Genomic DNA, 26,635 nt, shown 5'->3' with positions numbered 1-26,635 from the left:
TTAAGGATAGGGATGACAGGTGAATTACATACATTTGAATCTGTTTCTACTACCAATCCTTGTGCAATGAGTTTGTCAACAATTTTCAGTAATGCTACTACGGCATCAGGTGGTAACTTGTATTGTCGGATTCGTGGCAGTACTACTCCTGGTTTGAGAGTGACTCGGTGTGGCGTAATGTGCATGTAACCTACATCAGTCGGACCTCGTGCCCATAAATACTGTGGTACATTCTGGAGTCTGGGATCAAAATCTTTCAACACATAATGCCCTTTAAAATCACGTAAAAACAATCTCACTCCTTCCGGAGAACAACAAATCACTGCTCCAAGTTCTTTCAATGTCTTTATGCCAAGCAAATTTTCTTGACATGAATTAGTAAGTAAAAAGTCTGTGGTACGGGACAATGGACCAACTCCTAGGGAAACTGGCTTTGACACTTCGTTCACAATAGGCTTTCCTGAAAATCCCAGGGAAATATTCTGTGAGCCTGAGAGGGGTGCCCCTGGAACCTCGTCATGACTGATGGTAGTCCTGCTCGTCCCTGTGTCAATCAAAAATTTTCTGTCTTTTCCCAATACAAGACTATGTACATAAGGACCTTCTTGATCTACAGGAACTTCAATAAGAGGCAAGCCAACCTCCCTCTCTAGGCTATTTCATGAGTACTGTTGATATTCTGGATAGTCTGACTGTGCGTACTGGTACATTTGTTGCGTGACGTGTTGTGCGGCAGCTATTGGTTGCGGTACAGCTACTGTCTGTTGCATGTTCTGTGGCGTTTGCGTGTCCTGCGGGGTGCTATTCTGTCTGGGAATACGCAGCCTTTCTTTTGTCTTGCCTGTAGCTATATTGTGTTTCAGGACAGCACATTCATTTACTTAATGACCTGGTTGCTTGCAATAATTACAGTTCCCTTTAACAGGTGCCGCGCCCTTTTTATGTCCATCAGCTGGTACTGATTGTGCAACTAGAACTTTCATTTTCGTATCTTTCATGCGTCTCTTCTCATGTTCCTGTTCCTCTCTGATTCTGTTCTGGTGGTATTGTAACATTTGTAACATTTGGGAAGGGCTATTTGCTTGCCAGGTACTCTCAACCTTCAGTACTCTATTCTTGATCGGGGGTAAGGAATTCTCCACTAATTTGCTCACAAAAAGATGTGGGTATGATTCACTATTTGTCTTAAGGCCACTATTAATAGTAAAACATTTTTCGAATCTAGAATAAAAATCACTAGTGTCTTCATCTGGTTTCTGTTTACATGCTGATATAGCATCCCAATCTTCCTTTTTAGTAACCAATAATCTCAGCAGGACCTGTATCAATAGTTCAGGTAGTGCTTTAGCTTTGTCCCCAAGACCAACACCAGGGAGTCGTGTTCTATCCTCGTCTTCCAATTCTGTCCAATTTATCTTTTTCTCTCCCACCTCCCATTCCTTCTCTTTAAGCTTTTCATAAATGCCTGCTGGTAACAGTACCTTTAATAATTTAATGATGTCAGCGTATGTGTAATCCCCTATCCGGAGAATGTCTTTTAATTCACGGCGGAACCCCCCTGGGTCTTTATCATGACAGGGCAGTAATTTTTTCATTTCCAATATTTCTATTCTCGTCAAGGGTGTATAAACATATACTCGTTGAAGCTCATTTGTTGCATTTCTAACGGGATGCACCTCTCGTAGGGGGTTCTGTCTGTCTATGTGTAAACTCTTTCTGTCGTGGTGTGGGGCAGGAATCATGCGTGTGGTCAGAAAGGTCAAGTACTTATGTCGTTGCTCTAGAATGACATTAATTAATTTGGTACCTAGGCCTCTCCATCTCTCTAGGAGTAAGTCGTCCAGTAATTTATATAAGGGACCGGGATCAGAATGTTGACTCTCGTACAACGTGATCAGATGTTGAACCATGTAGATACCAGCTAAGCGCTGTTCTTCCGGAGGGAGACTTAAAAAGGTTTGCGCCATTACGTCATCATTATATATATTAGAATTGCACGCCCATTGAACGGCTGACCGGGCTAGTTCCTGTTCATGCATAGTATGAGGTCTATCGTATTCTACTAGTCCTTTCAGTGCGTTCTCCGTAGCTTGGAATAGGTGTTCGAGAGAATATCTCTCTGGTATGGGAGGTCCATGTTTACTGTAGTCGAGCCCTTTGGGCCTGTCAAACTGTCTTGCTCTGCCTACGTAATTCATTTTACTCACTTCCTCTGTTTTGGACTCAGGCTCATCTGATGCTAAGTCGTCCTCTTTTTCGTCTTGCTCTTTCCTGTGTATGTTTAGAATTTCTTTACGTATTTTCCTGTACATGCATTCTATTTTTGACATTGTATCATGTTTACAAGCAGCAATGTTATCGCTCCACTCCATCATACCTTTAGTCACTTCTTTGTTTGGCTGGTCTTGTTCCCTAATCAGACAATTAATTAAAAAACGTAAGAGTGCGCGTTGAATCTCCACTTTTCTTTGTGCCATGGCCTCATGTATACTCTCGGGTCCCTCCCCCGTTCTAATAAAATGGTATATTCTATCTAAATAATCCTTCATGCCTGGTAATATGATCAAATAGTCTACAACACGTCTTAATCGTAATGAGATCATGGCCATTGGACCCACACCTGGTACGGGATCATATATACAAGGTGTAATCGTTACATTTGGTCTCTGTGGTGATGCTGTCATTTTCGGCGTTCGTTGCAGTCTAGTAGTGCTCGTGATGGTGGCGGTGTTTGCGGTATGCTTATGGTGGGCCCCCCTCCCATTTCCCCTTGGCTTGAATCGTCTTTCAATGTCATTGTTACTACTGGTGTGAGTTGATCCTGTGATGCGGGCGGAGGGAGAAAAGGATTATTACCAGGATTATTACCAGGAGGAGGAGGAGGAAAACATGCATTAGCATAATCCGGAGCGGCCTCTTCTAGATAGGAGGAGAGGAAAATGTCCGCTGCTGTCTGTTTATGACTACCTACTTTAGTCGGGATCAGTGGTGGCGGCAAATTACTAGGTACTTCCGGGGTCACTCTAACTGATCCTTCTGCGAGGACAGGATACATGCCCTTGATGAGGACATTTCTTTCTCTATCTGCTTGTTCTGTCTTGACCCGTTCACCTTCTTCCTTTAGCTCTTTTTCTCTAGATTTTTCTGCTGCTTCTTTACTTCTCTCTGCTTTGTGGAATTCTTTCTCTGTTCTCCTATGCGCTTCTTTACGCCATAACTCGATGGCATCTTTCTGGGACGGTCTAACTTTCCTTTTCCATAATGCTTCCTCTACTCTCATAATGCAATCAGCATCCCATGTCCCTGAGGCAGGCCATCAATATTTCTCTTCCAGATCCTTCGTGTAATCTACCCATAAGTCTAAAAACAGTATGGCATCTAACCCGTGTTTTTGGTACATGAAATGGCCAGGATTGTCTCTAGGCGGGACGGGGACTGCCTCTTCAAGTATCCCTTTCCTGGTCCCTATCTGACGTAACTTCGAAAACAGTGGCATGTTGGAGCTAACTTGAACGAACACACAATATACACAAGAATAGACTGGAAACAACCATTCACACTACATTCACACTACAACATTAAAACATTTAAAACAGATACATCCTAACTAGTACGTAGCAAAAACACGATCCTGAAAAACTGTTTACTTTATGCACTGCAAAACAGTACAACCATACCGGTCTCGTAAAGAGACACGTCTTTACCGCGTCCACCAAAATGGACACGTCTCTACCGTAACTGTGTACCCAGATACGTCTTTACCGGGCTCAAATAAATGAACCCGTCTCTATGCGTTCCCAATAACGGTACTCACCGGGAAGCAGAACTTGAAGGCCTTGGAAACTCGATGCTGCGTGACTGCTACTGCTGCTGTTGCTGCTGCGCATGCGCCTCGGAACAGGTGGGCCTCGTGATACCTCGGACCTTGCTCTCTCGGCTTGGGCTCTGGTTGGGATGGTCCGCGATCCTCACCGCCTCGTGTGGATGCCTGGTCGCAGTCTCCGTCTCCTCCGTGGGCCTGAGGGAGTAGGCAGGAAGTCCCGCTGTTGTGTACACTTGAAGTCCGTCACGGCTGTAGAAGGGGGCAGGGGGCTGGACCTACATCGCCGGCGCGTGGGGAAGGGGACTGGTCCCTGTTCGGGCGCCAGATTAATGTGGTAAATAATAAATTACCCTATCGGAGTTTCTATACATTAACAAGGATCATGCATATAATGAGAGGCAGAGTCCGTGGTGTCCGATTCAGAAGGGCTTTATTCAATAGCTCAAGCTACAGGAGAATCGGGTTCCATCTCCACTAGGGATCAGGAAGGATCGTCATCTAAATCTTTATTCACAGAGTACATTATATATAGTTAAAACATACATTAAATTGAATAAAGAAGGCGGAGCACTCCAGATGGAGCACGTGTAAGAGAGAGATAAGAGCACATGGGCGTGAAAGAGGCGTGCAAGGAGGTGTTCACTTGATGAGTCATAGGTGTGTCATAGGTGGGTGGATGCATAGAGGGGGTCTGCATGGTCAGCAGGACCTTTACCCTACTTGTGCGCGCAAAACTGGTCATGACGTAGAATTGACGTGTAACTGGGGAGAGCTGGGGGGAGCTGACTTTTGTGCTAGTAGAAGAGTCTGGGATGTCAGAACGACCTGCACCTCTGGCATTATCTGGTATCTTGTGTTTGGAGGATGTCTTGTCTGAAGTAAAGGTCGCTCGAGCAAAGGCTGCTCATAACTAAATGTTAGTGTGTGCATATATTTCTTCATGCATTGCATGGGGCCATGGGCCTTCTATGGAAACGGGTGCAGTAAATCACTTGGATGGAGACAGAAAGGCTAGGCCCTATCTTCTGCAGGCGGAATATGTTTATCCCTTTCGTTAGTCAGGAATGTGTTTCTGTGGAGCTGAACAGATAACTGTAGGCAAAATACTGTCTTGGCAGGCCAGGCTAGGCACCTTTCGGCTGAGCAGGAAGCATGTGAGAGGTCAGGGGTACATAACTAAACTGCAGCTTTCAAAATATCAGAGGAGACTTGGAGCCTGAATTCGGGTCCTGGCTCGGCTGTGCCTTGAAAATGTGTTCATCTCGGTATTTAAACGTGTACCATGTAAATACATTGGCAACATAGGCATCAGTGCAGAATTAACGTTTCATTCATGGAGGGCCTAATAACTGAAATGCTAACATTGGACGGAAATGCAGAGACATTATTATTACAGACATGAGAAGGGAATTACATGAGGACATGGACATACATGGGGCATAGGTACATACATAGGGTGCGTGTAGGGGACACACTGGCCACGTAAAATTTCTATTTCCTCAACTCCACAGAGTGCAACAGTAGAAAAACCGTTGGATAGCGTAGGGGTAAAAATTACTATTCCAACTCCAGAGAGTGCAACAGTAGGGAAAGCATTGGATAGCGTAGTGGTAAAAATTACTATTCCAACTCCAGAGAATGCAACAGTAGGGAAAAGGTTGGATAGCGTAGAGGTAAAAATTACTATTCCCACTCCCTAGAATGGAAAGCGTTGGATAGCGTAGGGGTAAAAATTACTATTCCCACTCCAGAGAGTGCAACAGAAGGGAAAGCGTTGGATCGCGTAGGTGTGAAAAATACTATTCCCACTCCAGAGATTGCAACAGTAAGGAAAGCGTTGGATAGCGTAGGGGTAAAAATTACTATTCCCACTCCGGAGAGTGCAACAGTAGAGAAAGCGTTGGATAGCGCAGGGGTAAAAATTACTATTCCCACTCCGGAGAGTGCAACAGTAGGGAAAGCATTGGATAGCGTAGGGGTAAAAACTACTATTCCCACTCCAGAGAGTGCAACAGTAAGGAAAGCGTTGGATAGCGTAGGGGTACAAATACTATTCCCACTTTAGAGAGCGGAACAGTAGGGAAAGCGTTGGATCGTGTGGTGGTGAAAATTATTATTCCCACTCCAGAGAGTGGAACAGTAGGGAAAGCGTTGGATAGCGTAGGGGTAAAAATTACTATTCCCACTCCAGAGAGTGCAACAGTAGAGAAAGCGTTGGATAGCATAGGGGTAAATATTACTATTCCCACTCCAGAGAGTGCAACATTAGGGAAAGCGTTGGATAGCGTAGGGGTAAAAATGACTATTCTCACTCCAGAGAGTGCAACAGTAGGGAAAGCGTTGGATAGCGTAGGGGTAATAACTTACTATTCCCACTCCAGAGAGTACACCAGTAGGAAAAGCGTTGGATAGCGTAGGGGTAAAAATTACTATTCCCACTCCAGAGAGTGCAACAGTAGGGAAAGTGTTGGATAGCATAGGGGTAAAAATGACTATTCCCACTCCAGAGAGTGCAACAGTAGGGAAAGTGTTGGATAGCGTAGGGGTAAAAATTAATATTCCCACTGCAGAGAGTGCAACAGTAGGGAAAGCGTTGGATCGGGTAGGGGTGAAAATTACTATTCCTACTCCAGAGAGTGCAACAGTAGGGAAAGCGTTGGATAGCGTAGGGGTAAAAATTACTATTCCCACTCCAGAGAATGCAACAGTAGAGAAAATGTTGGATAGCGTAGGGGTAAAAATTACTATTCCCACTCCACAGAGTGCAACAGTAGGGAAAGCATTGGATAGCGTAGGGGTAAAAATTACTATTCCAACTCCAGAGAGTGCAACAGTAGGGAAAGCATTGGATCGGGTAGGTGTGAAAATTACTATTCCCACTCCAAAGAGTGCAACAATAGGGAAAGCGTTGGATAGCATAGGGGTAAAAATTACTATTCCCAATCCAGAGAGTGCAACAGTAGGGAAAGCGTTGGATAGCGTAGGGGTAAAAATTACTATTCCCACTCCAGAGAGTGAAGTAGTGTGGCTCACTGGTTAGAGGCGGCAGACTCGAGAGCAGAGGACGGCCCGGGACCAGGGTTCGATTCCCGGCGCGGCAGGTTTCTGGACCAGGGTCAGCGGACTCGATAATTCTCTCGCCTCGGTGCCCACTCTGATCAGCGATCACACTCGGCAACTCTGGGCATTAGCTTGCCTCATCTTCACTAACGGCCCCACCAGACCGCCGGGGATGCCTGGTCTCACCCTGGAGATACCCATTAAGGGACCATCTCTCAGGGAAGCCAGGAAGGGTTTCGCAGCGGTCGAAGCGCCTTGGGACCCTCCGGGTAAGTAGTGCGCTATATAAATGCCTATACATTACATTACAGTAGGGAAAGCGTTGGATAGCCATTTCTCCTGAGGCGGAAAGCAGGGAGTAGGCAGAGTTTGCGATCTGTATTTTTAATACTTGTGTTGTTGTATTTTTAAATAACAAACCTACCTGATTGGATCTAACTTGTCACCGTTCAGCGGATTGAGCGCTGCCACTGGACCTTGCGTTCAACTAGATCACCCCGCCGCCATTACCGGCGAGGCCGCTGGCCACGCCCATTTCGAGGCCTGTTGTGACCGTGTTTTTGGCTCTATTTCTGAGTGATGGTGACTTTAAGCTTGCTACCATCCTTAATCCTTATTCTTGGCTCTGTGTTGGTCCTTTTCAGGCCTATTTCCAGACCTAGAAGCATAAACTAGAGGATAGCTGCTTTATATGATGATAGATCCCTTATTCTTGACTCTAATCCATCTATTGCCTATTGGCTTTGACATAATTATGTGTCCTTTCATCATCCTACCTATAGTAGAGGGTGGATCCTGTAGTCCTGACTTTATATTATGGTTTGTGTATGTACTTTGACAGAGCTAAGTGTTATTTCATCCTTTTCGGGCCTACAAGGCCCAGAACTAGAGAGACTCCATTTTGCTTTCTGTCCCTGCAGACTGAGATGCTTGCAGGGTAAACGTGATGTTTATAGTTAATCCTGTTATGTGCTAGGGGAAGACCAGCAGAAACTGGATCTTATCGAAAAGAATGTGTTTGTCTCTTGGGCCCAGACGTAACATGCAGATGGCCATTGCGTTTGCGCGGAGAGCCTTGGAGCTGGCACAGGAATTCGGTGGGAGGTAGTTTCTGCTGGAACTTTCCACTAGAGGAGAGCATTCTATATTAGTGAAGTGCAGAAGAGGAGGAGTGTCAGTCGGTTCTTCGAGAGAGAGAGAAGTCAGATGGTTTTTGGAGCTGAATAGAACAGTTCAGTTCAGTTGGTTTTCTGGAATGGAGAGAGAAGGCCGATGATTGCTGAAGCTGGAGAGAGCAGTCAGATGAATCTTGGAATGAAGTTGGAACTGTCAGCTGGAGCTGCCAGTTTATCAGGATGCATTAAAGCAGTTACCAGTCAGATGGAGGAGCTGAAGCTGCCAGCTGGAGCAGTTGAGCCAGAGGAGTGAAGCTGTGGTGACTGAGGGAGAGAGAGAGCCCTGATTCCACCAGAGAGAGAGAGAAACATTCCTTTCTAATAGGGTGAGGTATTCTAAACTAGTTTGCTTTACACTTAAACATTAATCTTGTCCTTTATTTCCCAGGTTGGATTCCCCTACTGTATTGCTAATCCTTTTTCTTTCAGCGGTTACATGTGGATGTGTTATAGTAATAAAGCTTTCCTTTATAATAAAGAGACCCCGCAGATCTTTGTATGTGTCTATTCCCCTTTTTCTTTTTAGGCTATGTGTTATAGTGCAGTATTATATTGTTGATATTGTTATAATAAAGAAACCCCAGTTCTTAATGAACAGCTGTGTAGATGTTGTTGTTATAATAGGGTTAACCTTTCTTCTAGTCAGATGCTGTTATGTGTACAGAAGCGACTCCCGTCCAGGTAAATGGTAACTGAATAATGAGGGGGAGAGGAGAACTTGTATTAGATAATAACAATTGCATAGTGTAATTTGGCCATTCTTGTGTACCACATAAAATATATGAGACATCCCCAGTAGGTATTAGATATATGAGAGAAACTTCCCAACAGAGAGAGAGAGAGAGCTGAAGGTATTCATAGGACAGAGATTGCCACTAGAGAGAGAGTGGCATTAGTGAGAGCATTGAGTGCGTCAGTGTGTAATGAGATCGCCGCTAGGGAAAGTGGCGTTAGTGAGAGCATTGACTGTAGTCGATGTGTATACCCACAGGATTGTGGCTTGTGTATTAGTGAGAGCATTGACTGTAGTCGATGTGTATACCCACAGGATTGTGGCTTGTGTATTAGTGAGAGCACTGAGTGTGTCAGTGTGTAATGAGATCGCCGCTAGGGAAAGTGGCGTTAGTGAGAGCACTGAGTGTGTCAGTGTGTAATGAGATCGCCCCTAGGGAAAGTGGCGTTAATGAGAGCATTGATTATAGTCAATGTGTATACCCACAGGATTGTGGCTTGTGTATGTATGAAATAGTGAGAGCACTGGGAGGACACAGTGTGTATGTGGCTAGTGAGAGCACTGATTGTGGTCAGTGTGTACTGGTAAGTTATTGGAACTGCCCCCTTCACTATGAGTAGGAGGGTAGCATAGTCTGGGTCTGAGTTGCCACGAGACTATAAGGTATGAGTGTGGTGTAGAGCATGGACGTCCTTAGTAATCAGTGAGTATTCCTAGTAATCACTATAGATTTAGTGGTGTTTCTGATGATATGAGCTTGTATATTGCTAATTCCCCATCCTTAGGTAGGAACACAGTTACCTGTTGTAAATAGGTCCTAAGGAGGGAGGTGATTACGTTTCGGCTGGGTTAGTGGTGTCTTGGTGAGCTGATTCTATCTGGTCCGAAAATCCGGTCGTTACAAGGCCACGCCCCCCGCCTCCTGGTATTTAACAGCACAGAATACGAGCGCTTCCTGTAACCATTTCTCCTGAGGTGGAAAGCCGGGAGTAGGCAGAGTTTGCGATCTGTATTTTTAATACTTGTGTTGTGGTATTTTTAAATAACAAACCTACCTGATTGGATCTAACTTGTCACCGTGAAGCGGATCGAGCGCTGCCACGAGACCTTGCGTTCACCTAGTTCACCCCGCCGCCATCACCGGCGAGGCCGCTGGCCGCGCCCATTTTGAGGCCACGCCCCCGCCTCCTGGTATTTAACAGCGCTAAATACGAGCACTTCCTGTAACCATTTCTCCTGAGGCGGAAAGCCAGGAGTAGTCAGAGTTTGCGATCTGTACTTGTGTTGTTGTATTTTTAAATAACAAACCTACCTGATTGGATCTAACTTGTCACCGTGCAGCGGATCGAGCGCTGCCACGGGACCTTGCGTTCACCTAGATCACCCTGCCGCCATCACCGGCGAGGCCGCTGGCCACGCCCATTTCGAGGCCACGCCCCCCCAACCATCCTCCGTCACATATATAAATGTGTAACTTCAGGAAGCGCAGCGGACGAGCGCAGCGGGCGCGCCTAAGGCAAGCCCGTCTGCGCCCGTCCGCGACGGGCCGGGACTAGGGGCTACGACCCCTGGTTTTACACTCTCTGGTCTACCTCATACTTATTCTAGGGAAGCTCTCCTTAGCCTCAGGCCATCACAGTGCGCTCACTGTACTACTATGAATCCTCACTGTGTTCCTTTAACCTGCCCAGTTTGCTTTTTCCCCCTTACATCCTTCCCCTCCGTAACCAACATAGCCTCATCTGACTTTCCTCCATCACGCCCTAAACCTACAGCTACAGACCTGCCTCAGACTCGGACACTGATCAACTTAAACTGTAGATCATTAGTTAAACATAAGAGAGAAATCTTTGATCTACTCGTCTCGGAGGAACCCGCAGCCTTATTCCTCACCGAAACATGGCTAAAAGACTACTCTGGCCTGGATATTGCTGCTGCACTCCCTGACAATTACGCTTATGTTGGTAAAAACAGAGTAATGAAAGATGGTGAAGGGATAGCCATAGTTTACAATAGACTGTACTCCTGCAAATGGGAAGACTTTGTACTACCTAACAGCGAAGCAGGTCTTTTTAAACTTTCGCTGTCTCCCAACTTTACTCTTTCCGGGATGCTCATTTATCGCCCCCCTGGCCCAGCGAGTTCCTGGGCCGCCACCTTTCCTGAGTACGTAGCACCGCTAATTCAGAATTCTACAAACTTCTCAATTATTGGTGAACTGAATCTGCACCTGAATGATCCTTCTTGCTCCACCAGCAGCAATCTTTTACAGGGTTTGGCTGCTTTAAATATTACTTTACATAATTCTGGTCCTACTCATAAAGCAGGGAACCTTCTGGACCCCATTCTTTCTAAATTAGAAGCCATTATCTGAGAGGTTCCTTCACCTATTGTATGGTCTGACCACTATATGGTGACTTTCACTGTTACCATTGGTCGTCAACCGAACACCCCCTCTAACTCTACAGAATCTAGACTATCCAGAAACTGGAACAAATTGGACTTTAAGAAACTCAACTCCTGTCTTGAGAATTCTAGACCTTTCACGGAAGTCACCAGTATTGAAGCGGCTGATGCTGTAAACGCCTGGCTTGCACAGGCTGCCGATGCATGCCTACCTCAGCGCATGCAAAAGCACAACCTTCACCACCCGCCTGCGCCATGATCTGTGCTCCAAGCAAATCTACAAAGCTGCCTTAACAAAATATCATTCCTTATGCAAAACTGCAAAAGTTGAACATGTCAACTTAACTATCCTTGAGGCAAAAAATCGTCCTAAAGCACTTTTTAAGGTAGTACAAAAGCTCTTGTGCGCATTGTGTCAGCCCAAACCACCATGTCTAGATACTGCACAGTGCAACTCACTGGCTGAATTTTTTATCACCAAAATTGAAACCATTTATTCTGATTTTGAGAAACTTGCCCCCCCTTCTCTGTCCTACCTACCATCCCCAATCTCATCTTCTGATCGAGTGACCTCAGAGGATAGGTTCCTTACCCCTGCTCAGCTGACCCCCCCACATTACCTAATCTTACGATCTCCTGTGATTCAAGGTTCCCACGGGATACCTGTCCTCCCGCCTTACAGTTGATCGACACATGGGATCCGCTTAACATCAATACTCTTTCTGATATTATCAGTAAAATTAAATCCGGCTCCCCACTGGATCCTCTTCCCCCCCAAATATTAAAAATGTTGGACAATTCTTCCCTCGAACTTATTATGGATCTTCTAAACTCCTCCCTTAAAGAAGCTACAGTACCCTCTGCATAGAAACATGCGATGATAGTGCCTCTGCTAAAAAAGGCTAATGCTGACCCTAGCATTCCATATAACTTCCGTCCAATTTCACTTCTTCCGGTTTTTTCAAAAATCATGGAAAAACACATCAACTCTCAACTCTCATCCCATGTTGAATCTAGGAGAATTTTACATCCATCCCAATCCGGTTTTAGATTTGGTTTCTCAACAGAATCTACTCTGCTGGGGGTCTCTGAAAACATCCGATGCTGAGTGGATAGGGGGGAAACCGTGGCACTCATTCTGCTTGATTTGAGTGCCACATTTGACAAGGTTTCCCACCCCATCCTTATCAATGCCCTTAGATCATCTGGCATCACCGGCACAGCCCTCAACTGGTTTGTTAGTTTTCTATCGGACCGCACCTTCCATGTTTTCTCTTCCTCATCAGCTTCCCAAACCTTTACATTGGCGTACGGTGTTCCGCAAGGTTCCATCTTGAGCCCCTTGCTCTTCAATTTGTATGTCAGACCTTTGGCTACTATAGCGGAGCAAGCTGGGCTCACTATCTACTTGTACGCCGATGATACCCAGGTCATCTACTCTCTTTCCTCGGGTTCTCACTCCTCTTCCTCTTTCCTCTGCACAGGACTGAGTAACATCGCAGCCTGGATGTATGATAACAAACTGAAACTGAACGGGGGGAAAACAGAACTTCTTCTGTTTGGCCATAACACCACCTTATGGGGACCCCAACACTGGCCTTCTCAAATGGGCACTCTACCCACCCCATCTAAAACAGCACGCAACCTCGGCATCATTTTTGATGACCAGTTATCTATGAAGAACCACATGGTTAAAAGTTCCTCCACTTGTATTACTATCATCAAGTGGTTGCGTAAGATCATCTGGAGGCTCCCCCAGGATACTCAGAAAGCCGTGGTCCAGGCTTTAATCACCTCTAGACTGGACTACAGGAACATCCTTCTCCTGGGAGCCTGCAAAGAGGTTATTCGTAAATTACAGACAGTCCAGAATATGGCAGCGTGACTGCTCTGTAAATTACCCAATACATCCCCTACCTCCAATTCCCTACGCACTCTACATTGGCTTCGCATTGAAGCCGCACAAAATTTAAGGCCCTCTGCATTATGCACAGAATAAATACTGGCCTGGCCCCACCCTATCTTAAATCCTTGGTACAGCACTACTGCCCCCCCCACTCTGCGATCATCTAATCTGCACTTATTCTCAGTTCCCAGAATCAAAAAATCCAGAATGGGTGGCCGCTCTTTTGCCTGGCTAGCCCCCTCACTCTGGAATTCCCTTCCTCTCCAGTTACGAACTGAAGCCTGCTACCTTAGGTTTCGCAGACAAGTAAAAACTTGGTTATTCAACATGTAACAGCCTTCCTTCTGACTCTCCCCTCTCATTTGGTTTTAGCGCCGGGAAACCTAAGGTTAGCGGAGCGCTTTATAAACTTAAATATAATAATAATAATAGCGTAGGGGTAAAAATTACTATTCCCACTCCAGAGAGTGCAACAGTAGGGAAAGCGTTGAATAGCGTAGGGGTAAAAATTACTATTCCCACACCAGAGAGTGCAACAGTAGGGAAAGCGTTGGATAGCGTAGGGGTATAAACTACTATTCTCACTCCAGAGAGTGCAACAGTAGGGAAACCGTTGGATAGCGCAGGGGTAAAAATTACTATTCCAACTCCAGAGAGTGCAACAGTAGGGAAAGCGTTGGATAGCGTAGGGGTAAAAATTACTATTCCCACTTCAGAGAGTGCAACTGTAGGGAAAGCATTGGATAGCGTAGGGGTATAAACTACTATTCTCACTCCAGAGAGTGCAACAGTAGGGAAAGCGTTGGATAGCAAAGGGGTAAAAATTACTATTCCAACTCCAGAGAGTGCAACAGTAGGGAAAGCGTTGGATAGCGTAGGGGTAAAAATTACTATTCCCACTTCAGAGTATGCAAATGTAGGGAAAGTGTTGGATAGCGTAGGGGTAAAAATTACTATTCCCACTCCAGAGAGTGCAACTGTAGGGAAAGTGTTGGATAGCGTAGGGGTAAAAACGTACTATTCCCACTCCAGAGAGTGCAACCGTAGGGAAAGTGTTGGATAGGGTAGGGGTAAAAATTACTATTCCCACTGCAGAGAGTGCAACAGTAGGGAAAGCGTTGAATCGCGTAGGGGTGAAAATTACTATTCCCAGTCCAGAGAGTGCAACAGTAGGGAAAGCGTTGGATAGCGTAGGGGTAAAAATTACTATTCCCACTCCAGAGAGTGGAACAGTAGAGAAAATGTTGGATAGCATGGGAGTAAAAATTACTATTCCCACTCCACAGAGTGCAACAGTAGGGAAAGCATTGGATAGCGTAGGGGTAAAAATTACTATTCCAACTCCAGAGAGTGCAACAGTAGGGAAAGCATTGGATCGGGTAGGTATGAAAATTACTATTCCCACTCCAAAGAGTGCAACAATAGGGAAAGCGTTGGATAGCATAGGGGTAAAAATTACTATTCCCACTCCAGAGAGTGCAACAGTAGGGAAAGCGTTGGATAGCGTAGGGGTAAAAATTACTATTCCCACTCCAGAGAGTGCAACAGTAGAGAAAGTGTTGGATAGCGTAGGGGTAAAAATTACTATTCCCACTCCAGAGAGTGCAACAGTAAGGAAAGCGTTGGACAGCGTAAGGGTAAAAATTACTATTCCCACTCCAGAGATTGCAACAGTGGGGAAAGCGTTGGATCGCGTAGGGGTGAAAATTACTATTCCCACTCTAGGAAGTGCAACAGTAGGGAAAGCGTCGGATAGCGTAGGGGTAAACATTACTATTCCCACTCCAGAGAGTGCAACAGTAGAGAAAGCGTTGGATAGCGTAGGGGTAAAATTTACTATTCCCACTCCTGAGAGTGCAACAGTAGGGAAAGCATTGGATAGCGTAGGGGTAAAAATTACTATTCCCACTCCTGAGAGTGCAACAGTAGGGAAAGCGTTGGATAGCGTAGGGGTATAAACTACTATTCTCACTCCAGAGAGTGCAACAGTAGGGAAACCGTTGGATAGCGCAGGGGTAAAAATTACTATTCCAACTCCAGAGAGTGCAACAGTAGGGAAAGCGTTGGATAGCGTAGGGGTAAAAATTACTATTCCCACTTCAGAGAGTGCAACTGTAGGGAAAGCATTGGATAGCGTAGGGGTATAAACTACTATTCTCACTCCAGAGAGTGCAACAGTAGGGAAAGCGTTGGATAGCAAAGGGGTAAAAATTACTATTCCAACTCCAGAGAGTGCAACAGTAGGGAAAGCGTTGGATAGCGTAGGGGTAAAAATTACTATTCCCACTTCAGAGTATGCAAATGTAGGGAAAGTGTTGGATAGCGTAGGGGTAAAAATTACTATTCCCACTCCAGAGAGTGCAACTGTAGGGAAAGTGTTGGATAGCGTAGGGGTAAAAACGTACTATTCCCACTCCAGAGAGTGCAACCGTAGGGAAAGTGTTGGATAGGGTAGGGGTAAAAATTACTATTCCCACTGCAGAGAGTGCAACAGTAGGGAAAGCGTTGAATCGCGTAGGGGTGAAAATTACTATTCCCAGTCCAGAGAGTGCAACAGTAGGGAAAGCGTTGGATAGCGTAGGGGTAAAAATTACTATTCCCACTCCAGAGAGTGGAACAGTAGAGAAAATGTTGGATAGCATGGGAGTAAAAATTACTATTCCCACTCCACAGAGTGCAACAGTAGGGAAAGCATTGGATAGCGTAGGGGTAAAAATTACTATTCCAACTCCAGAGAGTGCAACAGTAGGGAAAGCATTGGATCGGGTAGGTATGAAAATTACTATTCCCACTCCAAAGAGTGCAACAATAGGGAAAGCGTTGGATAGCATAGGGGTAAAAATTACTATTCCCACTCCAGAGAGTGCAACAGTAGGGAAAGCGTTGGATAGCGTAGGGGTAAAAATTACTATTCCCACTCCAGAGAGTGCAACAGTAGAGAAAGTGTTGGATAGCGTAGGGGTAAAAATTACTATTCCCACTCCAGAGAGTGCAACAGTAAGGAAAGCGTTGGACAGCGTAAGGGTAAAAATTACTATTCCCACTCCAGAGATTGCAACAGTGGGGAAAGCGTTGGATCGCGTAGGGGTGAAAATTACTATTCCCACTCTAGGAAGTGCAACAGTAGGGAAAGCGTCGGATAGCGTAGGGGTAAACATTACTATTCCCACTCCAGAGAGTGCAACAGTAGAGAAAGCGTTGGATAGCGTAGGGGTAAAATTTACTATTCCCACTCCTGAGAGTGCAACAGTAGGGAAAGCATTGGATAGCGTAGGGGTAAAAATTACTATTCCCACTCCTGAGAGTGCAACAGTCTGGAAAGCGTTGGATAGCGTAGGGGTAAAAATGACTATTCCCACTCCAGAGAGTGCAGCAGTAGGGAAAGCGTTGGATAGCGCAGGGGTAAAAATTACTATTTCAACTCCAGAGAGTGCAACTGTAGGGAAAGTGTTGGATAGCGTAGGGGTAAAAACGTACTATTCCCACTTCAGAGAGTGCAACCGTAGGGAAAGTGTTGGATAGGGTAGGGGTAAAAATTACTATTCCCACTGCAGAGAGTGCAAAAATAGGGAAATCGTTGAATCGCGTAGGGGTGAAAATTACTATTCCCACTCCAGAGAGTGCAACAGTAGGGAAAGCGTTGGATAGCGTAGGGGTAAAAATTACTATTCCCACTCCAGAGAGTGGAACAGTAGAGAAAATGTTGGATAGCGTAGGAGTAAAAATTACTATTCCCACTCCACAGAGTGCAACAGTATGGAAAGCATTGGATAGCGTAGGGGTAAAAATCACTATTCCAACTCCAGAGAGTGCAACAGTAGGGAAAGCATTGGATCGGGTAGGTATGAAAATTACTATTCCCACTCCAAAGAGTGCAACAATAGGGAAAGCGTTGGATAGCATAGGGGTAAAAATTACTATTCCCACTCCAGAGAGTGCAACAGTAGGGAAAGCGTTGGATAGCGTAGGGGTAAAAATTACTATTCCCACTCCAGAGAGTGCAACAGTAGAGAAAGTGTTGGATAGCGTAGGGGTAAAAATTACTATTCCCACTCCAGAGAGTGCAACAGTAAGGAAAGCGTTGGACAGCGTAAGGGTAAAAATTACTATTCCCACTCCAGAGATTGCAACAGTGGGGAAAGCGTTGGATCGCGTAGGGGTGAAAATTACTATTCCCACTCTAGGAAGTGCAACAGTAGGGAAAGCGTCGGATAGCGTAGGGGTAAACATTACTATTCCCACTCCAGAGAGTGCAACAGTAGAGAAAGCGTTGGATAGCGTAGGGGTAAAATTTACTATTCCCACTCCTGAGAGTGCAACAGTAGGGAAAGCATTGGATAGCGTAGGGGTAAAAATTACTATTCCCACTCCTGAGAGTGCAACAGTAGGGAAAGCGTTGGATAGCGTAGGGGTATAAACTACTATTCTCACTCCAGAGAGTGCAACAGTAGGGAAACCGTTGGATAGCGCAGGGGTAAAAATTACTATTCCAACTCCAGAGAGTGCAACAGTAGGGAAAGCGTTGGATAGCGTAGGGGTAAAAATTACTATTCCCACTTCAGAGAGTGCAACTGTAGGGAAAGCATTGGATAGCGTAGGGGTATAAACTACTATTCTCACTCCAGAGAGTGCAACAGTAGGGAAAGCGTTGGATAGCAAAGGGGTAAAAATTACTATTCCAACTCCAGAGAGTGCAACAGTAGGGAAAGCGTTGGATAGCGTAGGGGTAAAAATTACTATTCCCACTTCAGAGTATGCAAATGTAGGGAAAGTGTTGGATAGCGTAGGGGTAAAAATTACTATTCCCACTCCAGAGAGTGCAACTGTAGGGAAAGTGTTGGATAGCGTAGGGGTAAAAACGTACTATTCCCACTCCAGAGAGTGCAACCGTAGGGAAAGTGTTGGATAGGGTAGGGGTAAAAATTACTATTCCCACTGCAGAGAGTGCAACAGTAGGGAAAGCGTTGAATCGCGTAGGGGTGAAAATTACTATTCCCAGTCCAGAGAGTGCAACAGTAGGGAAAGCGTTGGATAGCGTAGGGGTAAAAATTACTATTCCCACTCCAGAGAGTGGAACAGTAGAGAAAATGTTGGATAGCATGGGAGTAAAAATTACTATTCCCACTCCACAGAGTGCAACAGTAGGGAAAGCATTGGATAGCGTAGGGGTAAAAATTACTATTCCAACTCCAGAGAGTGCAACAGTAGGGAAAGCATTGGATCGGGTAGGTATGAAAATTACTATTCCCACTCCAAAGAGTGCAACAATAGGGAAAGCGTTGGATAGCATAGGGGTAAAAATTACTATTCCCACTCCAGAGAGTGCAACAGTAGGGAAAGCGTTGGATAGCGTAGGGGTAAAAATTACTATTCCCACTCCAGAGAGTGCAACAGTAGAGAAAGTGTTGGATAGCGTAGGGGTAAAAATTACTATTCCCACTCCAGAGAGTGCAACAGTAAGGAAAGCGTTGGACAGCGTAAGGGTAAAAATTACTATTCCCACTCCAGAGATTGCAACAGTGGGGAAAGCGTTGGATCGCGTAGGGGTGAAAATTACTATTCCCACTCTAGGAAGTGCAACAGTAGGGAAAGCGTCGGATAGCGTAGGGGTAAACATTACTATTCCCACTCCAGAGAGTGCAACAGTAGAGAAAGCGTTGGATAGCGTAGGGGTAAAATTTACTATTCCCACTCCTGAGAGTGCAACAGTAGGGAAAGCATTGGATAGCGTAGGGGTAAAAATTACTATTCCCACTCCTGAGAGTGCAACAGTCTGGAAAGCGTTGGATAGCGTAGGGGTAAAAATGACTATTCCCACTCCAGAGAGTGCAGCAGTAGGGAAAGCGTTGGATAGCGCAGGGGTAAAAATTACTATTTCAACTCCAGAGAGTGCAACTGTAGGGAAAGTGTTGGATAGCGTAGGGGTAAAAACGTACTATTCCCACTTCAGAGAGTGCAACCGTAGGGAAAGTGTTGGATAGGGTAGGGGTAAAAATTACTATTCCCACTGCAGAGAGTGCAAAAATAGGGAAATCGTTGAATCGCGTAGGGGTGAAAATTACTATTCCCACTCCAGAGAGTGCAACAGTAGGGAAAGCGTTGGATAGCGTAGGGGTAAAAATTACTATTCCCACTCCAGAGAGTGGAACAGTAGAGAAAATGTTGGATAGCGTAGGAGTAAAAATTACTATTCCCACTCCACAGAGTGCAACAGTATGGAAAGCATTGGATAGCGTAGGGGTAAAAATCACTATTCCAACTCCAGAGAGTGCAACAGTAGGGAAAGCATTGGATCGGGTAGGTATGAAAATTACTATTCCCACTCCAAAGAGTGCAACAATAGGGAAAGCGTTGGATAGCATAGGGGTAAAAATTACTATTCCCACTCCAGAGAGTGCAACAGTAGGGAAAGCGTTGGATAGCGTAGGGGTAAAAATTACTATTCCCACTCCAGAGAGTGCAACAGTAGAGAAAGCATTGGATAGCGTAGGGGTAAAAATTACTATTCCCACTCCAGAGAGTGCAACAGTAAGGAAAGCGTTGGACAGCGTAAGGGTAAAAATTACTATTCCCACTCCAGAGATTGCAACAGTGGGGAAAGCGTTGGATTGCCTAGGGGTGAAAATTACTATTCCCACTCTAGAAAGTGCAACAGTAGGGAAAGCGTCGGATAGCGTAGGGGTAAACATTACTATTCCCACTCCAGAGAGTGCAACAGTAGAGAAAGCGTTGGATAGCGTAGGGGTAAAATTTACTATTCCCACTCCAGAGAGTGCAACAGTAGGGAAAGCATTGGATAGCGTAGGGGTAAAAATTACTATTCCCACTCCTGACAGTGCAACAGTAGGGAAAGCGTTGGATAGAGTAGGGGTAAAAATGACTATTCTCACTCCAGAGAGTGCAACAGTAGGGAAAGCGTTGGATAGCGCAGGGGTAAAAATTACTATTCCAACTCCAGAGAGTGCAACAGTAGGGAAAGCGTTGGATAGCATAGGGGTAAAATTTACTATTCCCACTTCAGAGAGTGCAACCGTAGGGAAAGTGTTGGATAGCGTGGGGGTAAAAATTACTATTCCCACTCCAGAGAGTGCAACCGTAGGGAAAGTGTTGGATAGCGTAGGGGTAAAAATTACTATTCCAACTCCAGAGAGTGTAACAGTAGGGAAAGCATTGTATAGTGTAGAAGTTAAATATAACATACTTATAAATAATTGTTGTAAATAAAATAATTGAAAATTTATTTTTTAAATAACTCTACATCATTTGCAAATACCCATTAATAATTACTAAAAACATAATTACAATTGAATAATTAAATAACAATAAAATAGCAATAAATACCAATAAATATTAATCAAAAAATATAAATTACCAAATAATTAACAATTAAAAATATCAATTACCAATTTAAAAAAAATTTATTACCAATTTAAAATATTCATTTCCAATTAAAAAATGTAATTGCCAATTACAAACCTTAATGACCAATTAAAAAAATTAATTACTAATTAAAATTATTAATTACCAATCAATAGTTAATTAGAAACAAAAATAATTATCAATACCAATAAAAAATAAATAATTACTTAATTACAATTAAATTACTTCCCACCCAATATACCTATAAACCCACAACCCGCTACAGAACTTAAATGCAAAAAATAATTAAAATTAATTTACAATGACTAAAAATGTATAATTAATTTACTATAATTAAATTACTTCCCACCCTTTTCCCCTATAAACCCACAACCAGATCAGTACTAAAACATAAAATTAAATTTAAAATAACATTTTTAAATTATAACAAATAGTACACATATAATTTAAAACAAATAACAAAAAACAAATATCGATACTAGTAACAGAAATTAGTGACATTGATATATTTGATATCAATATTACTAACTTGGATATTACTTACATCGATATAAAAAAATCGATATTACTTACCTTTGGGTCGATATTCTGTCCAACGATATTCTTGACCTCGATATTCTTCACCTTCGATATTTTGACTCAATATTACTGTAGGTCGATAATAGGGAATCAATATTTTTACTGTGCACTATACTTTGCATGAGCGCAGCCGAATGAACAGCTACAATTTGTGCTGTCTAGTGTTTATTGATGCTTCATGCCTACTCCTGGCTTCAATCATCTGTGCCAGGTACACTACGCTAGGTATGAACACGGAAACGCCCTCTACGCGGAAGCCCCGGCCAAGCTCATCAAACGAATACAACGCATACAAAACGCTTCGGCTCGATGAATCCTCGAAGTACCACTCCACGGCCACAACACCCCCCACCTTGGAAACCTGCACTGGCTCCCCGTCAACAAGAGGATACCCTTCAAGCTCCTCACCCACGCACACAAGGCACTCCACAAGACAGGCCCAGCCTACCTCAACAGACTGCTCTCCTTCTCCATCCCCAACCGCCAGCTATGCTCTGCTGACCTCTCACTCGCTACTGTCCCGCGCATCCGAAGAACAACCACGGGTGGGAGATCCTTCTTCCACCTCCCTGCCAAGACATGGAACACCCTCCCACTGAGCCTACAACAGACCCAAGTCCTGCTGAACTTCAGGAGGATACTCAAGATCTGGCTGTTCTATCAGTAGCCCCCCGTGCCTTGAGACCTTCGCGGGTATGTAGTTTGCTTTACAAATGATTGATTGATTGATTGATTGATTGATTGGTGTCTTGATCACCTCTCATTGCATGCAATTAGTTTAATTTTTCAAATTGTTCTTCCCTCAGATGCTTCTCAAAGTTATCATTAATATTGATGTAAACCTTTTTGAAGTACTCTCAAAAATCTTGGATGGAGGTGTGTGGTAGGAGCTCCTACTAACACATGCTTATTCACCTGGATTCCTTTCTCTTACCCTCCACGTCCAGTGACAGATGAACAGGCTGTGATGTAGCTGTGGGAAAACACTCTGAACGAGCTGGGGTATGAGGAAAATAATAGAGAGCAGGCTGAAGGGGTAACTATGTTTCCTGCAGAAGAGGATGGATTCAAAGGAGCGGGGACTAAGAAAGGAAATAGGACATAATGAGCCAAGCAGTGGAGGCTAACAAGTATTCATGCCCCCAGTCAACAGCTAGTCCGGAAAATGTTGCATAATACATGAATGGGCAAAAAAGGAAAAATATTTACTGTACAAAATGTATGAACCAATATTAAAGTTAAGCTAACACAACCTACAAAGCTCCATATTTCTTGCAACAAGGATTTTTTTTTTCTGGAGTCTTACATAGCGCAAACTTGACTGAAGGTATCGGAGTGCTTTACATGAGCACCAGTTTCATTACAGGCTGACACAATCATTTTTGTTAGGCATAGGGAGATTAAGGGATTTGCCCAGAATTACAGGATGTAGAGTTTTTATAGCATAGACTCAAACTTGTTCCCCAGATGAGAGGTCGACAGTCCTAGCTGGTAGGCCACATCCTCTCCCCCAATAATTCTAAGTCAATTACATAGGGACGAGTTCTGCCTGCACATGGTCATCATTCTACTGTTCAACGTGCATTTAGTGTCAGATCTTCAATATCTCCTTCAGATAATGTAAATGTGATCCAAAATCAATCTGACTCCCAGGGCCAGACTGACTACCGGGCAGTTTGGAATGCTGCAGGGTTGCGGGCTGATTTCACTGCAGTTGGGGCTGATTTTGTTCATGGAGACCTGCGTGTGCTTCGAAATAATTAAAGCAAAACAAATGTTGTTTAGTACACGCAGGTCCCCATCAATGAAATCAGCCCCCAGCTCAGCAGCATTCAAAACTGCTCGGTAGCCAGTCCGGCCCTGCCGACTCCAGAATCGAGTAGTGGGTGACCCCTCTGAACCTAATACTCCTAAGGCACTGGACATTTTGATCAAGAAGGGAAATGAAACGTACCACCAAATCACAGGATATTTAGTAATAAACACATTAGTGTTGGAACCATAAACTTCAACAAAAATGCACTTCCCTTCCTAAGGGCTGATGGAGTCATCATTAGGCAATATTTATAAGCCTTTTCGTGGTATGTATGGGAATCATCTGGGAGATCATAGCTTATCCCAACACACTCTCTCTTTATGGGAATAAGTAGCTGTATCCCTTTTGTAGAATTTAGAAATGCTGCCTTAGTGTAACTTTACCACTGGCAGCCATGATCTTGCTCAGTGCTAAACCTATGCTGCCAAGTTGTGCTCATGTCTGACATGTAAAACATTGCTTTCATGTCTCGTATCTCATACAAGAATTCATGAGTAGCTTGCTCAGCTCAGAAACAGTTACCTTTTTTTAAATCAAAGTTTGAAGGTTAACATAGCTTTAAATGTAGAACACAAGCAAAAATGCTCCAGTACTATTACGCTAATATACTTCTTATGAATGAATTCTTTAATCACTTTACATATAATAAGTACCAATATTTTTTAAAAGTTCACTTTGAAAAATGAATTCCCACCTAAAGTAAAAAAAAATGTTTTTATTATGCATTAATAATTATTAAAATTGATGTATAGTAGTAAGTAAAAGTAATTTAATCTTAATTTAATTAAAATTAATGTTAGAATAATGTATAAATTCAAAAAGGTTGTTGAAACATTCTACAATTAAATAACAAATACGTTTTTTTTTCATTTCAAATCTCAATTATATTTATTTATATTTTTAACTTTTTTTAAATCGTTGATTTTAACTTAATAATTTTCCCATGGGCTTTTACTTTAAGACCCTATCTTCATTATTTTCTATAGGATTGAGCAGTACAGCTGGTGGTCATCTGTACTGTTGGATTTACTATTGTTTCTTTTGTCAATAGTAATTTACACTAGTAAATTTGGCTCCACCCTGTGTTTCAGTATACACTTATGAGTAATTTTTATGCTGGCATAACCGGTCAAATGACACATTATGCTAACTTCAACTGTGCAGATAAACTGCAAAAATTGTTTATGGCTACAAGAACGTTGTTTGCCTAATACTGCTTCTTATTTACCCTTCCACAATTTCTGATGTGTTTCTAAGTTGGTTGCTAAAATGATTTCCATCGCTTGAAGTTATGCAAAGCAGGAATACTAATTTCATGAAATATATTGTTCTAATTCGGTAATGGACTCCGCCATTTGCATAGGGACGGGATAAGACTCTTGCTCTGACATTTCAATCTCAGAAGAAAGACTTACAACCAGTAAATGTCAATGTAATAAATCATAGCACGGCGGAAAGAAACAAGGTCTTAAGGGTATGAAATTGCTACATTAAAGCAACAAAAGATTACATTATCACTCTTAAGCCAGATGAGCGAACATTAAGACTCCCAGAGGATGTCAGGTTAAAAAAGCTATAATTTTCTCTGTGCCTAAGTACAGTACATGATAGTTCACTTCCATTCTGTAAAGTTAAACAGGATACAGTGACATACAATAATTCCTCCCAATTTCACTTCCTTGCTTTCATCCACAGAAAAAACACTTTTCCTCATTGGGATTGTGAAATTTGCAGCTGATTTGAGTGTGTTTAGATGCAATACTGTTATTGGTGCTCTCTGAATGCTAGAAAAAATTCCCAGGACAACAATATAGGGGAATTGTAGATGGGCTCAACAACAGCCATGTTTTCCATTTAGGGCCCCCTTAGTAGGGGCCCTGTTTACCTGATGAGGACTTAATGGGATTTCTGAGTAGAACCACCAGAGTCCCCCAGGGTGCTAATGTCTCAATCTTTCAATCTTCTGTGCAATTTCCCTTTGGAGATTTCAGGTGCTTCAGAAGTCAAAATCCCTCATTGAAAGTAAAAAGATTTGTAGTTTTTCAGCAGTTCACATATTTGCATTGGGGCTGGTAACTCTTGTTACAAGCACATACAAGCACCTACAATGAGGCCTTGAATCTACAAGCGTGCTGTGCAATATATGGGCACTGCGAGGTTAATGGAAGTTAACTTGGTTATTCTCTGTTCTAGTGTAATTGTGTTAGACCTGACATCCTTGGTGTGGTCTTTCCCTAAACCTTTTGCCTACACTCCTCCTGTTTTCTGGATCCATTTTTGTTGGCACTAGGACTCGTTGCACGTTACCACTGCTAACCAGTGTTAAGTAAAGATGCTGGTGTTCACTCCCTTAATCATACTAAATTTGGCCTACACCTGATCTACACATTTAATGTACTTGTAAATATCTCTTAAAGTTGTACTGCATGTACCCAGGGTCTACAAATAAAATATTATTAAAAGGCCTGCAACACTTATTGCGCCACCCACTAAAATAGCACTTTAAACATCTCAGGCATGCCATTGCAGCCTGTAGTGCATTTTTAAAATGCCAATTTGACCGGCCAAAACAAACCATTTTCCAGGTCGAAACCTTCCTTTTTAATGCTTATGTCACCCCTGAAGTAGGCCCTAAAAGCCCATAGGGCAAGGTGCATATTATTTAAAAAGTGGGACATGTAGGTTTAAAATGTATTTGTCCCGGGTAATGAAAAACTGCTACATTTGTTTTTTCACAACTGTAAGGTCTATCTCACCCATTGGATAACATTGGGTTTCCTTATTACTTTTCATGAATGCTAACTTTTGATTAGGAGCAAGTAGAAATTTCATGTTTGGAATCAAATGAATTGTAATCTAAAGTCCTCTTTCATGATAAAGTTGGATTTCAAGTCATAATTCAGAAATTGCCAATTTCAGAAAGCTGCCATTTTCTTTCCTTTACCATATGGTACCTGTCAATGTTGCACCCCTCTGAATCCTCAGGATTGGTTTGTGGTCCACCCCTTGATAGCCTCAAATCTGAAATGCCATCATAGTACAAAAGCTTGAGGTGGTCAAGTGAGGGAAGGAAAGGATGGGAACAGCAGGGAAAGAGATCTGTGAACAAAGACAAAAACTAATCAGAAAGATGACAAACCAAGATGGTGTTAATTAACACAAATATGCTTAACCCATTACCTGTAAAAGGAAATAAGAATGGCCTATACCAATATGGGATACAATGAATGTATTTTTTCTTCCGAAATAAAGTTGCTTTTCCAAACAAGCGCTAAAATGAAAGAAGAGTATTTACAATCTGGTCATAACAACAATATGCCTATATTACTTCCTCCTTTGTATAAGCACCCACCAAAACAAACGAACTGCCACACATCATAAGGGGAGGGGGGCAAATCCACTTGATTACACCACAGCTCACCCCTCCTAAATATGGCACATGAGAAAGAACAGAAATGAGATCAGAGCAACAATGAAGGAAGGATTTATTTGATGCTAGGATTGTTCTGTACAAACTTAATCCTCCTTTCATTACCAAAATGAAGTCAATGCCCCCCCCAAATCTTTGAACAAAAAATAAATAGTCACAAAGGTTGATGCCACTCCGGTGACAAGGCACCTCTTCACTGGGGTAGTGCTAAAGGGTTGCCCACAAACCGAATAGAGCAATCAAGCTGTTAGGTTAAGCACAGCCTATCACAGTTTTCCATGAACTTCCTCCAGCAAGAATTATGGCACAGATAAGGCAGTCTATCAT

Source organism: Lissotriton vulgaris, chromosome 3_1, assembly GCF_964263255.1.
Source record: "Lissotriton vulgaris chromosome 3_1, aLisVul1.2, whole genome shotgun sequence".
Lineage (NCBI taxonomy): Eukaryota > Metazoa > Chordata > Amphibia > Caudata > Salamandridae > Lissotriton > Lissotriton vulgaris.
Note: the sequence above shows the minus strand (reverse complement) of the source record.